Genomic DNA, 17,227 nt, shown 5'->3' with positions numbered 1-17,227 from the left:
ATAAAACAATAGGAAATATTCATATAGTCACCAGCAGAGATGGGCAGTAACGCGTTACTTGTAACGCGCGACTGTAATCTGATTACTTTTTTCAAGTAACGAGTAATGTAAGGGATTACTATTGCAAAAACGCTAATTAGATTACCGTTACTTTCACGTAGGAACGCTGCGTTACTGCGTTACTAAAACCGTGATTTTTTGCGAGAATGTCTCATGACAGTGACCTAAGCGAGTGCCACGTTCGTGACAACAGCTGTGTGCAGATCAACAATGGATAATATATCGAGTGCGGGAGAGAGTATGAGCGTGCAGCGTTTAAAGTGTGGAAGTACTGACCTTATTTTCAGTTTGATTCCATAAAAAGTCACAAAAACATTAGTGTCCGTTGTGCGTGGGAAGAAAACTTCTTTTTACAGCGAAAAAAACCCATAAACTTCCAAGCAAGCACCGAGTGCGCTATGACGTAATGTGAAATTCACAGAGAAACTCGCGGATTCTTCCACTGACCGCTGCGGCACACCTGCACCAGGGTAAACCTCCGCCTAACCCACTCCTGCTTTACAGGTGAAAATAGAGCAACAGGACCGCTAGTCTTTGATTTTATTTATTTTCTGCTGTGTTTTACTTGCATCTATTTGAAAGACTGAGTGTAAACACAAAAAAATATTTTATTTTATATGCTGGAATGTGCAGAAAATAGGTGTAAATGTTAAACAAATTTCTTCCAGTCAGAGAATGTTGCATATAATTTAATTTTTGCTTGATGCATAAAGTTAAAAGATTTAAAGTTTAAAGTTTTAAAAAGAGACGTTTCCATTTGATTACGCAGAAAAAGTAGAATTGGGCTGAAAGATCTATTGCTTTATCTATTCAGGTTGTAAATCGTGTTTTTACAAAGTAACTAAGTAACTAAGTAATTAATTACTTTTGAAAATAAGTAATCAGTAAAGTAACGGGATTACTTTTTGGGGGGAAGTAATCAGTAATTAGTTACTGATTACTTTTTTCAAGTAACTTGACCAACACTGGTCACCAGCGAACTAATGAAACTGCCATTTTTTTTCATGATTGGATTCTAAATTTTACTCCACTGTTTACAACAGGCTTTTAACCCTTGGATGCACAACCTACCAATACCTACACTCTTCCACGAGTGGGGTCAAAAATGACCCCAAATAGAAATAATGCATTTTGCTATAAACTCAGTTGTTATTCTTCAAAATCGTTAAAACGAAGAGTTGTAATATTTTCATATTTGAGGTATTCCTCATAAAACATGTTTGTGACATGAGGCCCTTTGCATTTTTATTTATTTTTTCATTAATTTTAAGAAATTGCAGTTTTTGTATCACTTGTATCACTTTTGTATGCTTGCTCTGCATATACTGCAGAAGCTGGGTCTTCCCTCTGAAAGACTCAAGTTGTTCATCCACTGTAACACAATCACTGAGGATGAATTTCTGCCTGCAGTTGACCAGGAACAGGTCCCATATGTAGCGGAAAGCTGCCATGTGGTTTGTTTTCAGTTGGTAGGCTCTGGTCCTCTTGTCATCAAAGTGCAAGAAACGGCGAATATCTTTAAATCTTTGAATTGACATAGTGGCCTTGCAAAAAGTCCATCAGTTTACATGTAACGCAGGTCAGTTTCTGTACAGTTTATGTGCCCTAAACACCTCACGTTCAGGGTATTAAACACAAGATGCCAAAGGTGAGCCCCGAGGAGCAGAGCTCAAATAAATCACTGCAGCCATTGCTAAATAATCTAATGGAAGCGTGCCTGCTTTTACAAAGCCGTATGAGGTGAGAGCATTTCTTTTTATCATTGTGCGCAATTTCCACTGCAGTGTTTCCCACAGAGTGAGAATTTACATGGGATTGTGTGTAGCACAGCAACCACCAAATTTCTCACCCCTAAATTCCTGACATCCAAGCAATCAGTAGTTGGGAGAAGTGCTTACCCACACCAAGTGTGAGTTAATACACCCCCCCACACACACACTCACACACACACAAATAAATGACACATTTTTTTTAATTTATTTGTGAGAGAGGATCTTTTTTTCTTTGTCATTTGGGTACATTTGCAAGCTGCATGTAGAGTGCGCTTACAAACTGCTGTTGTGAAATAACAGTTTTCTCAGCAATGGCAATTTGTTTTCCTTACTTGCAAAGCTGTATTTATCTAACAAGTGTTACAGCTGCATTTTTTTCCCGTCACCCCTGAGTTAGTCTGACAAAACTGATCAATTCAGATTTTTACACAGGCAGTGTAGCGTTTTTTTTTTCTTTTCTTTTATAACTAAAGTCCTTTTCCCTCTGTTTTAAGTGAATCTGCAGTGATTGTGTGCTGGGCCCTGATTCAACATCACATTACTGTGCCCATGTAGACACAAAACACTGAGGCTGCTCTGCTAATGTGCCACTAAATTAGAAAGTTTACATTCAAAATTTATCATTTCTTCCCCGCACTTGCTTAATCCACCTTAAGGTCACTTTGCTTGTTGCTTGTCGAGTTCTACAACCATATTGAACATACATTTCAGTGATGTTTGAGAAACCCCTGGTTTAAAAATACACCTTAGACAGGATAGAATCCAAAAATCTGACTTTAGCAGCAGTACATATTATGCTTGGTTAAATATTAGTGTACGTGGCAGCCAAACCAGGTTTAGTTTTACTTAAAAGCATCACAGTGGGGCTTTACATTAGGATGTCCCTGAGGACAAACATTTCAAATGGGCCTAATATAGTTTGAAGGTACTTAAATGGATTATACATCAGGCTACAGGAACATGGGTGGGCATAACAGACAGAGTATTGTTGGTGATGGAGGGAAGGCATGCATGGCTGCTCTGCAGGCTCCAGACAGAGTCTGACAGGAGAAACATGGGAATGGCAAACGTAGGAAACTCCTTGTGCCTGCCTATGTACATCAGCCGGGGTCACTGGCACACCAATCCTCAGATGTAAATGCAGCTAAGCACAGAAGAAGACAGACAGATGCACACACCTTTCTACTAACAGAGCGCATCGCTGCCTGTCAGACCGGATCGAGGGGGTCAAGGGAGGTCACAGTAGCAAAGCCAGAGCAGTCAGACAGCTCGTCAGTGCTGTTGACAACCAGATGGATGAGCCAATACTTAAGGGAGCTGCAGTTCCACTTCCCCATTTATTAACACAATGTACTACTCCAGTTGGACATGCCCCAAAAAGCTACAAGTTTTCAGCTATTTACTACAAGTTAAAGTTATGTTAACAGCTCATTCAAATATCCCCTGGTGAGTAAATTTGAATTTCTATTTTCTCATATCCATAATCTGTTGGCAAAATATCTCATCTCCCAGTTCTCAGTCAAAGCCCCAAATCTATATGTGCTGTTTACTGAGCTTGGTTGGCTCAATCTGGCACATTCATTTGTCACCGCTGTGTGTCTTGGAGCAGAATCTGATCCCAGAGTCAACATTAACATGGCTTTTCTGGGGCAGCAGCTTCATTATTGAGTCCCGGCATGGTGAACCGCACCATTACTGCTCTGGAGATATAGAGGCCAAACACGGAGAGCGGAGGGGAGATGGAAAGACGAGAGAAGCCGGGATATGGGATAAGCAGAATGATAAAGTAGGGAGAGGGGAATGAGGGAGTGTGAGTGAAGGATGCTAGCGTGGGGATGGAAGGAGAAAAGAAGTGACCAAATAAATCACCAGCCAACAGGTAATTGGACGAGCTGCACTCCTCTGTTGCATCACTGCGAAAAGTGACACCACGGTTTGAAATTAACTCCAAGGGATTTAGTTCCTTCTGGTATAATTCCAGGAATGGCTGCCATAATGAATCTTTTGGGGAGTAGGAATTATTATCCTAATTTAACTCATATTATGGCACAGCTCTCCAGTGAGTAGAGGCCCCTAACTGAGAGGCTGAAAACATTTGAAATTACCCCTGTATGACCACAACAGGACTGTCCTTGGAAGCTGAGCACTTTCAATGTTTGTCAGGTGAGCAGTTTTTATCATGTGCAAAGTGCGTCTTTGCAGTTCAGAATTAGAATATACAAAGTTAGGTGGTTTCAAGGACAAGAAGATTGAGTCAGACTCAGTATCAACATTTGCACTTCTGAACAGAAGTTGTTTAAGGGCATAATTATGCAGAACACGCACTCACATTCTCACAGAAGTGTAATTTAAAGATAGAATCGCTCTGATACAAGGTTTGGTGTTCACTTATCTACCAAAATAAATGTATTTCCCAATAAGGAGGTTTGTTTGAACACATAAAACAGTACTGCTGAGGTGCTGTGCTGAGACAGAATGTCAAGGTCGCATCAGTTATCTATTATGTAGATGATAATAATCAAAGCATAAACGTGCATATCCACCTTTGAATCCAAGTGCTAACAATGGGACATTACAAGAAGCATAAAAGCAGAGGGGACGACCCATCACAAGAATCCTTAGTTCTCCCATTCTTGACGTCAATGTGCGGCAATATTAAATATCACCAAAGCAACCTATGTTTTCTGTCGTGTTGATAAGAATCAAGACACTTAGCCCTTTATTGTAACTCACTTATTTGACCTTTTATTCATACTGTACCTAATTCAATATTACCAAGATCTAATTTAAAACTGACTATATGTTAATCATTCTAATTAGGCACCTGGAGAATGGTGCTTTCCTCAAATGAGTGCTATGGCCATCTGTGCTTTTAGCAAAGTGGATGACCTTTCCTGTACTTCCCCCACCAATAAACCACTAATCTAATTAGGATTTTAGAACACCGCAACAAGTCCTCAGTCCCCCAATGCAAAGTCAGACAGTCAGCACTAATCACCGGAGACATGTGTCGGCCCACAAAATAAAAAAAAGTTAATATTACTTTGAAGACTGAAAAGCTGCCTTGCATAAAAAAAAGAAGTATGAAAAAAAGTTAAAAGTACTTCTGAGTATTGAGGCTCGCAGTTTTAAGAGTGATCTGGAAACTGGGAACATTTTTGATCAAATAAAATCTGAACATCAAATGAGAAATGTGAAAGAACAGAAAAGAAAATGTTTTACAGGTACAGAGATAAAGAGACCCGGGACATTTCTTTGTAGATATTCATTATTCCCAGTCAAATAAAAACTTAAAACCCATATTTTTCAGCTTATTAAAAACAATCATCTTTTACTGATACAAGTTGGTTTTACAACTGAATTACTTGAAAGAAATTCTCTAAGACAATGAAAAACATGAAAGTTCCTGCATTAAAACTTTTCTATTAATGCATGCTTTACTGGATTTGGATACTCTGTGTATTTTGCCCTTATTTATAAAAATACACAGAGTATGTCCCAAACTGAAGTGGAAAAGGTTTTTACCTAAAACATTCCAAGCACTGAGTTTGAGCTTTTATTACAAAGCTTGATTTTATTCAATGAAAAAGCAAGAAGCAGACGCCACTGTTACTCACGTCCCATCTTCTATGCTAACTGCTTTCAATTATTAGGTGACTGGGGAATGAGACCTCTCTGTTTTAGCCATGTTGGAGAGTATTGATTGGACAAGGAAACTGTATAAAATTGTAGAGAAGTGGGATGACCTTGTCTCTTGTATTTTTCTTCTGATCGACAGACAAAATAGAGACAGCTGTGGAGATGTACCTGCATAGCAATGCTCTCCTTCATTTTGTTCATATATGTACGTGAATTTGAATACGAAAAAAAGACTTAATTGGCATGAGGTCTTTGGAGAGCCACAGAAATTTGTGGAGGTAAAGGACCACAACTGATTCCCTACCTGCATTTCCAATAACATCTCCAAGCCCAAACATTTCCCAACTACCTAATATTGCCAAGCTAATAATGTTAGTGATGAATGATGACTCACAGATGATTGGACAAATTAAAGGATGAACCACTAATGCAGGATGAGTCATCCAAAAAACATGCTTTTAGAGACATCCAGTGGCTCAATTTTGCACTTCACTGCGGTTATGTAACAAACCACACCCATTGGTGAGTGGCAAGTTTATTGACATGACCTACTTCACTGCAGCCAATTAAGAAAAAAAAGCACTAGAGGTCAAAACTATGAACGCTTTTTAGAAAAAGGTAGGAATTTGCATAGTATAATATTATTTAAAATGCTAGCCAAACAATTAGCGTGGATGACAACAAAGGATAACAACTTGGAAAATCCGTTTCGTGTGACTCTAAGTTGTTTTATGATGAGGCATTTTTTTCCTGCTATGACTGGTTTGTTTGTGAGAGGGCTGTCAAAAAGGGCCATCAGAGAGTGTGAACATAGGGGCGACGGGTGCCTCACACAGTGAATCTATCCTACAGTCTGTTTGTGTTCTTCTGACACAGCGTAGTCTCTGGACTCTGTCAGCAGTCCTGTTCCTGTCAAGTCAAATAACAGCATTTCAGATGGACTTCTCTCTCTGACATAGTGAGCCCACTGAATAGTATACCAAAGAGGTTAAAAAAGTGGCTGGAAAATGTGCTGAACTTCACCATACATCCACTGAAGAATGCAAACAAGAAACCCCCCAAAATTCCACAACACACAAGCACGCGTGAGCTCGGAAAACCCAAGAAGTGCCCACTTTCCTCCTTGCTGGCATTTCTTCCAAATGTCAAATCGTTCACCTGGAACGAGTTACACAGACCTTCAGGGATCCTCTTTGAGAATGTCAAACTAAACCACGAATCTGTACAAAGCTTTGGATAAAGTACAACGTCCACTGACTTCTTATAGCCAAGCCTGAGGGGAAGTGAACCATCCAGGTCTCGGATGACACAGTCACACTGCACTTCATAAATGTACATATAATCTTAGCCTGTGCTTTGTCTTTTAAATAAACCAAGCATGTTTATCCTGTGGAAATATCACATGCCCCTAATTTCCGTTTTTGTGTATATTGGAATAAAAGTGAAAATGTCCATACTCTGGTTTCCCTGGAGGCACCTCAAAAACAGAAATCTTTTCTGAGAGGAAAAAAAAAAGGTCAACATCCGCCAAATGTCATCAAACGCTGTGGTATTTACTACCATTATCTGGGCTTCATCTCACGTTTTCGTTTAAAAAGACAGTGTTGACAGAGTCAATAAATTGAACCGACTGACCACATAAAAGGGAACTACAGTTTGCAATGCCTCTGGACATTAAAAGAAACACAGGAAGAACCAGGTTACACCTCAGGCAATAAACAAGTCTTCACTTGCCAAATCAGAGGAATAAAACAAGAGGTGACACCGGATGCAATAACATTAACAGACTACTTTTATGACTGGACTTAATAATATTGACCTGGTAAATGATGCTCCCTTCTTGCTGTGCCAGCCACTACGCTAGCCTCTTTTCCAGTGTGGAGAGAAGAATGTTTACCTTTTGATTTGATCCACAGTATCCAGGGTCAGGGCCATGTTCATCTGCTGTGTGTGTACACAGTATTGAGTCGTGTGTGAAGTCATCTGTCTCAGAGGCAGCTCTAATTCAGCTTTGATTTCACACATGGTCTTTTTCTCACAGGGAATCTGAAGACAGAGTGTAATTGTTTCATACTCTTTCTGACAATTTGTAAACTGTCTGGAAACTAAATCTATTATTTTTTTCTATAGACACTTTGTTGTAACACTTCAAATCCCTTAAGCTATTTCAACTAATGCTTCTAAAATTAGTGATTTTCAAAGCTCTGAATGCAATATGTCTGGCTTTCGAAGTAAATTTCCTTTCATTGTAGACAGATATATTTAATTGTGAAATAAAATCTATGTGTGTATGTATGCTGTATGTGGTTTCTATTTTTGTTAGGGATTTAAAATTAACAGACCTGTTAGTCACATTCCTAAAAAAGCCCAGTTTATTGATGGAGATTGTGGATCCAAAATGCAATAAGGAATATTCAAAGAGAAGACTGCTCATTGCTTTTTGTATTATTACTGATTGCAATTCAAAGTACCCCATTGGAGTGTTTTAGGTTTGTTATTTTAATTACAATAAAGAGCAATTCTGAGTTTAAATATCTACCCTAAAAAACTTTAATTTGATTCTAAAAAGCAACTTTGTAGCAATAGTCACATTTTGAGTTTTTAGCTAAATTTTTAGTCGCAGTGTTGTTACAAAACATTCTCAAAACTCCAATAAGAAAATATATGATCATATTTTAGAACTGCAAACTGAAACGAAGCTTATAGCCGTGTATGCTAATGCTAGCTAGACATGCTTACAACATCAGTGTACACAGGTATAACAACTGCTGTGTTGTTTTCCATTATAATAAGCCAATTAGCAAATTTTATCAAAACATCATGACAAACAGCGGTGCTGAACATCATTATGTCTTCTAACATTTACCCAGACATGAATACCTATCCAGTTTCATGGCAGTCTATCCACTAGACATTGGGGTATCTCAACTTGCACCAAAGTGGTCAAGAAGCTAACAGATGGCATAATCTGTCTGTGGTAAGAACAAGAGAATGGCAGGGAAGAAATGACTGTGATTCATTACTGACGTTGAGTACATGGCGTCTCCAACTGATGATCATTCCTGTTTATCAGCTTCAGGCAGGCCAGTAATTAGGACAGCAATTCCTCCAGGAAGAGAGTTTGACTTTTATTGCCTATTCAAATAGAAATCAACCACCAGCAGCTCATTGACTCGCACTTAGCATGAATTAATGCTCAGCTACTTCTAATGGATCACACATACTGTTGTGTAATCTGTGGTACAAAACTCCCAATGGTATATTGAAGGTTATGTGCATCTGTATCTTCTGTTTGGTCATTTTACGTCTTTCAAACACTAGCAGCATCGCTCCTCTGCCTCATGTACCTTAAAGGATTTTAACCTGCATTTGTATCTGCTGCGAATTTTCCTTCCTATAGCAACCAAAACCTTCAAAGGCAAAACAAAGAGCAGTCTTAGACTGTAAGCTCAGCTTTCGTCCCATGAAATACCAAGCACTCCTCCTGTTGGCTAATTGCTTGTTAGTGGTCCTCGCCAACAAGACGAAAAAGTCACACAGGGCTACTTCAAAAACATCTGCAGCAGCACAGTGAGATATTAAGGCGCCCTGTCATGTTGGCGCCATTTACAAGAACTTGTGACACCAGCTGAAGCTGTTCCCCCTGCTGCTAAAGTTGCACTGCAAAAAGAAAAAAAGAGAAAGCAATCTAAATTCACTCCTACCTTCATTCTTTGTTTTTGTCCACATCACAGAGCTCTCTTGGTAATGCCATTCTGTGAATAGGCCCTAATTGTGTGTAAAAGCATATGCTATAGGTCAGAGGGAAAGCTTGATTCTACCTTTTTAGTCTAATATGTCCTACAATCTCCAATCATAGAGGAATTTGGCCTGTGGGCAATTAGAATAACGCCTCCCTGCCAAGGTCAGATGCGAGCAGACAGGCATACCGAATCTGAATGTTTTATGGAGGAAATGACAATGGCGGAGCCAGATAATAAAGCTGGTTGGAATTATCTGGTACTGAGGCTCAGAGTAATTAAGAGCAAAGAATGGCTGCCTGGCATTATTGCTGGGTGAGTGGCAAGACTGGAGAACACCTGAGGCTTTTGGAAGTGCACCACATTCAAAGGAATCTCCAGAGGTTTAGAGGGTAGTACTTACAACTGCTGCTGTCGCATTTCAACTGCTGTTCAGGTTTTGTTATTCAGGAATGCAACACAGACCAATGCTGCTAAGGTAAAAGGACTAAAATTATGAAGCTGCACCACCGGGACATTTTGCATCCAGTTTGATTTAAAGATAAGATGTTGATAATGTTAATTTTTGAAAAAAAAAGTTAATGTATCATGGTATCAGTTATAACATAGTAAAATACATAACAAAATAAATGGAGCTAAAAGTGTCACTATCAACTAAATGAGATTTTACTAAAAAACTCAGGACATGTTTAAAAATGCTATAGTCTTAAAAAATAACTTTTCAGGTCTATTCAAGAATTCTGTCTATGAATATGTTTAAATTAAGATCTATGATTAACAATGGATACGTAACAGTATTGAATGGGATAGTAATAAGCTAAAAAAAATTATATTATAACTGAATTCTACTGAAATCTATCTTGAAATTGAACATCTTTCACTTTTTTGGTTTTGCTGCCCAAGAGTAAAAACAGGCAGCTATTTTCATTTAAAAAAGTTGTGCACACAAACTTCAGTCAAAAGAGTTAAAAAAAAATGTCCAACAATAGAAGAGTAAAATAATGCTTTAAAAATGAAAATTAATGAATGAACTAAATTGTTTTCACATGCCATGTCCACGAACATGTGCTTTACAAAACAAGGGTCGGGCTCATAGTGGGTGAGGTATTCTAGACAGAGATGTCCATGCTTTCTTCTTACCAGCCACCAGCTAAAGCACTTCTAAGAGGGATACCGAGGTCTTCCCAAGTTAGCTGAGAGTCTTAAGCCCTTTCTCACGACAACAGATGTGTGCTGTGGTGTACTGCACCAATTTGTCAGAGGGTTTCCTCCACTCGTTAGCAAAACCATGAGGTGCTTGAAGTATTCCAGTCCAGGAAGCAACTCATTCCCAACCCACAATGGGCAATTCAACCTTTCACAGCTTAGCTCTGTGGCTTCGGGTTTGAAAATGCTAAAACAAAAGTGGATATAATCAATTTTAGAAGGGAAAAAAAGTTCTGTTTTGGAAAAAATATATATATTTGAAGCTGAAGTTCTGTCTTAAGTATTCTTAAGAAATGGCCTTAAAAAGAAAATTCCCATAGACTAGGCATTGAGCTGGTAAGTTGGATGCCGGCTACAGATAATCTGTGAGATGTATTATTTAAAAATCTAAAAAGTATATCTGACATGTCAAGCCAATAAGAAACTTCAAATCAATTTTAGACTAAAAGAAAAACCATGCAACGCCTTTGAAATACAATCCTAAAGTATAATCCAGCTCTTTTGAGAAATCAGGTTGTAGACATTGCTGTTTGATCTTGATCAGGCCTTGAGCTGCAACTTCCTGAAGAACTAGATAAACCAAACCAGACAGCATTGCAATAGTAATGTAAAAAGAACTCTATGCAGTCCTACGAAAAACTTACTAAACCCAGTGATTTAATAGATTGCAGAAAAACCTTTAGCGGCAATGCCATTGTTTTCTTTTAGCAGTCTCTCTGGAATTTTGTCCCACTCTTTACAGTGTTGCTTCAGTTCATTGATGCTTGCGGGCATTCATTCTTGCACAGCTCTCTTTAGGTCCCACCACAGTATTTCAAAAAAGTTGAAGGCTGGATTTTGAATGAGCCATCACAGCAGCTTGATTCTTTTCTTTTACAGTCATTCTTTTATAGATTTTCTGGTATGCTTGGGATCATCGTCCTGTTGCATAACCCATTTTCAGCCAAGCTTTAGATGTGGGACAGAAGGCCTCACATTCAACTCTAGAATACTTAGAATAATTTAATATACAGAGGTGATCATCGTTGACTCAATGGCTGCAAGGTTTCCAGGTCCTGTGGCTAAAAAGCAAGCCAAAATCATTACCCCTCCACCACCATGCCCGGCAGTATGAGGTGTTTGTGCTGATCCACTGTCGGTTATGGATAATTATCTCCACTTTGGTCTCATCTTTCGAAAGAAGTTTGTCCAAGAAGTCTTACACTCTTTTTCAGATCAACCTTTGCAAGCCAAAACACCTGGTTACAACTTCCCCTCTTGATTTCTATCGATGCAGTAAAGGTGTACTTAGTTTTTTGTGCACTTAGACAGTACATGTAGATGTCTGGAAGAGTATGAAGCTTAATAGTCCCTGTTATTACATCATCAAATGTTAATGTGTATGTGTGTAGCAATATTATGTATAAATAATTATCTGTCAAAATTAATTAAATGTTATAAAGTGTTAAAAAGTTTCTGGTTTGTCAGACACATTCTGAATCGCGACATAAGAGAACAGACTACATCATAGAGAACTGCTGAACTAATTTCGTAGCATAGATTTTAAAAGCAATTACAGTGAGACTGGATCCATGTGAATGTTGATGAAATACACTGACCAATTGCTGTAAGTAGTGCTTAGTCCATTGATTCCAAGTCTTTTGTTACAAATGCAATTATACTGGTTTGTTTCGTCTAACTCTCTCTGTCTGCTTGATAATGACCTTAAGGAGGAATCTCCCTCCTCTCATGCTGTCCAATCAATGCCACTTCGTGCAGTGGTTTAGAGGCACTTCATATTGCAAAGCTCTGTAGTCGCTCATCATCTGAGAAGCAGTCCAAGTAAATGGTACATTGGTCATTTGTTCCACTGGCCGAATCAGCTTCAACGTATGAGAATCTGCACGCTCTGACTGTGGATATATACATATTTAGAAACAACGTTTATATATGTATGAGTCAATGACATCCTCATCCTGTCACTCTTTTCATTCGCATGACCTCATATCCCCACATATACATCTGTACTTGTATGCAACATGCTCACTGTTATGTAAAACCCCGTCATCTCTTTTCATCTCTTTCAGGAAAATTCCACAGATCAGTTGAGCCCATTCTTTTGCTTCTGCTCAATTGCGTCCTTCAACACCCAGCCGATGCTACACGGACTTTCCGGCTCATCCACATGGAGCAAAAATAACATTCTAATTGCATAAAAATAAAATAAATAAGTATGTAATGACAACAAAAAGAAAGCGATTAGAGCAGGAGCTCAGTGCAAATAGAGGACCCTACTGCGGCTGAAAGCGTGATAATTAGACATTCCTTTCTGTGTGTGCCAGATACACAGATTCACTAATGTGCACTGTGCAGCCTCTCTACAACTGAGAAGCTTATGTCCATGCAAAGAGGCACCCCACTGGCTAAATTTAACTATTTACAAAAGCAACCTTGTCTGTAACACTGTTTCCAACACTGCCAAAAGCACAGATTTAGCAATATGTGTGCAATGTGCCCTCACTGAAGGTAGCAGCGCTGGCATGAGCCTCCTCCTTCAATCGCTTTGCTCTCCGTCCTTCGTGTGAATGTGACCGAGAAAGACTGATTCATTCCATTTCATTTGAGTGTACGTGCATGCATGTCTCACTGTTATGAAGCACTGTTTTGGTTAAAATCGTCATGATTTCAATGTGAAAGACATCAAACGAGAACGAGAGCTTTCGTTAGCGTGTTTTGTACACATGAGGAATAAAGATCACTTTTAAACACAAAAGCAAAGCAAAAGGTGCTGATTCCTAAATCCCAGAAATACACTTAATCTATTAAATATTTGTCACATTACTCTCATCTGCATCAACAACAAAGACACCAATACGCAATATTCATGCAGAACTGCAGGGTGATACATAAATCAATGCATGTCATCATTTACTACATCAGTCAAGCTCATGGAGACCAGATTCTGACACTCTGTCATCTGCATATTTCATGAAATAGCAGTAGGGTTAAAGAAAAGGGTTTAAATTAAAGCAAGCTACACATCTGATCGTAGTAGACCTCAGTGAGCTTCGCGAAATTATAAATAACTTTAAAAAATCTAATACATTGAAAATGAATAACTCACAGTTCATGTAAACCTCACCTATCAGCATCATGGTATCAGACACGGTCTTAAGTGGAAATGGACAGCAACAAGTTGTTGAAAGTTACAACGAATACTTGCTTAGAGAAAAATTTTCATTGCTACAGAACAGAAGGAACAAAGGGACACAATAAAAGCCTTGGGAACTTAAAAAGTGGTTGGAGTTGTGAAAAAGACGTGGGTAGCACAGTGAAACAGTCACAGTTTATACAGCTACAACAGTTAAGCTACACTTTACCAAGTGTACACAAATATCACCTTTTATAATGCTATTATGTAATAAATATGACTCCATCCAGGTTTGGATTTGATTTTCAGTGATTATTATCTCTTTTGCATTTTTGTTTTTAGAGGTCCTGTGAATCTGTTGAGTGATTTTTCTACACCTAATGGAATTTTTTTTGCCCTGTAAACTGCTTTTCCCCATAAAACATAATAAACAACCTTTATCTGCACATCCACATACAGCAATATTAAACATTTTCAGGAAAAAACAATCATGTTTTTGTCTCAAGCACAAACCTGTTGACGGTTTTGATATTGGTTTCCTTTTGACTTCATTATGTTTTAAGAGTTTTGCCAAATGAACACTATTCGTCACACTGAAAACTGGGCTAGTTCCCCTGCAGTGCAAATCCAAAGAAGAAAACGGTGCGAAGCGGATTCCACACCAAATGGAAATCCTTTTTTTCTGGCAAGAAACTAAATCAAATGTCACATGAATTAATAATGATTTTTACAAGAACAAAACCAGCATCGTGTTAATGTTCCGCGTCGATAGGAGGTACTAAGGCAACACCACTTCTTTTTGTTTACTCTTCAGCTCTTTAAACAAAGCCAGTTACAGCCAGGAATCAAAACGTAATCAAGGTCAAGCCACAGCAGTTAACTGTACAACACCATGCTAAAAATACCAGATATCAGCACAGATGCTGGTGAACTGCATCAGACTAAATATTTACAAAATAAGAAATGAATACGCACAAGCAAAATGTACTTAGCCTTATTATAATGTCCTTAAAATCAAGGTAAGAGGCACACAGGAGAGACCATATGTTTCCTCTTCTCTCAGTCAGAAATAGCCGCCAGTCTTGGCGAAACCCGATTTTCTCCCCACTGTAACAACTGAGAAATCCCCCCACCCCCACCCGCCCCAATTCCAAGAAAACCTCTTCTCCTTCTTCTCTGGCTGTAACTTTTCAGTGAAGTGAAATGACCCCAAACTACAACCTCACCTCCAATCATCACAGCGAACCACAGAGCTCGTACAACTGCGATGATTAATCTAGCCGAACGATACAGTAGGAGTAGACTGCGTTTTGTTGTTGTTGTTTGTTTGTTTTGGGGGGGGGGGGTTTGTTTGTTTTGTTTTTTGGGGGGTCTCCTTTCCAGTCACACGACTGTGACTGCGGTTAATTTTGCTGTTGTGCAGATTAGAAAAATATAATGGGTTTTGTAGCCAAACGCTGTTTGATATAAACTAATGAGAAAAAAAATCAAAATACTTGAAACAAAAAAGAACAGAAACAGGTTTACCTTTGAGCCCCCTGTTCGATTTAGTGGCAAAAGCCTCTCTATCTGTCGTTAAACATGACTGGAAGATCCAATCTAGAAGTAAAACATCTCAACTATAAGACCCGTGGTTATAAAATCCGACAGAAACCCGCAGTCTCAAATCTGTTCTGTTGCGTTGCGCTTTTACGCACCTCTGGTGCGTCTTCGACGCCAAATCATCTCCTAATCTCATTCTAAAAGGTGACGGTAGATCTCAGTGCAAATATGAAAAAAAAAAATGCTTATTTTTATTGCGATCGCTGTTGAAAACACGGGGAATGTGAACATGTGGCGAAAAAGCTCGCTGAAATCAAGAATGGTTTTATCGAATTAATGAGACGAGAGAAAACCGCTTTTGGGCAATTATAGACTTTCACAGATCTGTATCTCTGGTGCCACATTAACGACTATACATAAGGTTTCAGCACGTAGGAATTGTCAAAAGGCGAGTTTTCTCTCCATTGGGAATTATTTGCCTCCTATTGTAGAAATGAGACCAGCAATTTTATCCAGACTTGAATGAAACGATGCGGAGCGCTTTTATCCAAGTCACATTGGAGTCCTTTAAGCACACATTATGGTTCGAGTAAGTCAATTGGCTCTTCCTTTTAGAAAGGATCCAAAAACATATTGTTGGAATTAGTAATGTCCGGAGAAATTAGGCTTTAACGTCTTGAATACTTGATAAAAATGCGCGCAATGGACGCGTGATCGTATAATATTGACAAAATTAATAAGGTATCGCGGTCCATGACTCTGAAATTGTTTCCGCTTCTGGGGTTGTCAAAAAAAGTATATCAGAACCACAAAGTTCCCCTTGCTCCATCTAAGATGCGCAAAGACACCGATGTTGGCACAGGGAGCTGTTGAAATGTCTTTGTGTTCATTGCGCATAGCTTCCAAAGCAGTAGATATTAGACGGGCTCTTTCTAGTTCGATTATAAGGTGTGAAAATATTTTTCAATAGTCACCGAGGATCAGGATGTTTTCTCTGAGCTGAATTACGTGGAAACCAGAGTTATGTACTTTTGCCACTCCATGAAACCAAAACAGCGCTGAAATGTTTGAAATCAGAATAACCCCCACTCGGAGTAGCACCGTGACAATCGAGTTTCCACATATTGAATGTATACGCAGGTGTTGATGTGGCTGTGTGAGCAACCTGGCGGGTATAGATAGATAGTCCCATACTAAAAAAAAAAAAAAAAAAAAAAAAAAAAAAAGTCCAAGGTTCAACTCCTGACCACAACTACTTCCTCCTTTCGGACTGTCCTTGAGCAAGACAGCTTAATAAACCCCTTTTACTGAAAAAACAAGCGCTTCTTGTCTGACAGCTTCAGATAAAATATCGAATCCTTTGGTTCCTTTCAGAAATCACAGACTATTGATCATAAAGGGGCCAATATTCAGTCGGCAGCTTACCTGCTTTTATGCTGTCACGCTGGTGGCTTCTTTTTGGTCCGCTTCATCGCATCGCTGTTGCATGTCTGAGGACATGCTTCTGAAGACGGGCTTTGGAGACAAAACGCGCTGCACAGGAGAAAGTGCAGAGGGGGTGGGGGGTGCGTGAGCAAGACGGCGAGAGAAAGGGAGAGAGAGCCGTAAGAAGTAGGCTGGCTTCTCTTTGACGGTAACGACAGTCGTTATTTGCCTTTCAGATTTAGGGAAACCAGCCTGAGTTTAGTGCAGCAACACGTGATTTAAAACAGAAATCACCCGCAGCTTGAAAGAGTGCTATTCGTCGGTACACTAATTAAACCCCATGCCAGGAGAATCAGACACTTGCCACAGATTTTCCGCGGTAAATCAGCTCATTTAGCCCGTTAGTATATTTTTTAACGACATTGGATTTTTTCTTCAAATTATATTTTAATTGGCTGGGGTGTACTTCGGTCTTAATCATTGTCATTTTGATTGAAAAGACAGAATTTTGCTTGTGGCTTTTCTCTTATATATAGTTCCCATTAAAAAAAAGCCTGAGTGAGAGCTTTGCGTAGACTTTAGATTCAGCACCAAGGAGAGCGAATATAAGCGATGCGGGAAAAGAAATCCAAAAGCAAAGCTTGCTCACCTTTTGCCTCTGCAAAATTCAATCTTTTCATCGACGTGGATTTTAGTGTACCTTTAATTAAGAA

The 17,227-nt window shown here is 39.0% G+C and overlaps 1 protein-coding gene across 1 annotated transcript in view; it reads right to left on the bottom strand.

The window, feature by feature from the left end:
• chrm2a (cholinergic receptor, muscarinic 2a) overlaps positions 1-16,584 on the bottom strand; it is an 86,006-nt gene extending 69,422 nt beyond the window's left edge. The window contains exon 1 of the mRNA XM_031737512.2: positions 16,515-16,584. The gene's annotated coding sequence lies outside the window, so the exon portion shown is untranslated. The remainder of the gene's footprint in view (positions 1-16,514) is intronic.
• Positions 16,585-17,227: the final 643 nt, after the last annotated feature.

This window comes from Oreochromis aureus, linkage group 17, assembly GCF_013358895.1.
Source record: "Oreochromis aureus strain Israel breed Guangdong linkage group 17, ZZ_aureus, whole genome shotgun sequence".
Taxonomy (NCBI): domain Eukaryota; kingdom Metazoa; phylum Chordata; class Actinopteri; order Cichliformes; family Cichlidae; genus Oreochromis; species Oreochromis aureus.
This window is presented reverse-complemented; position numbering and strand designations above follow the sequence as displayed.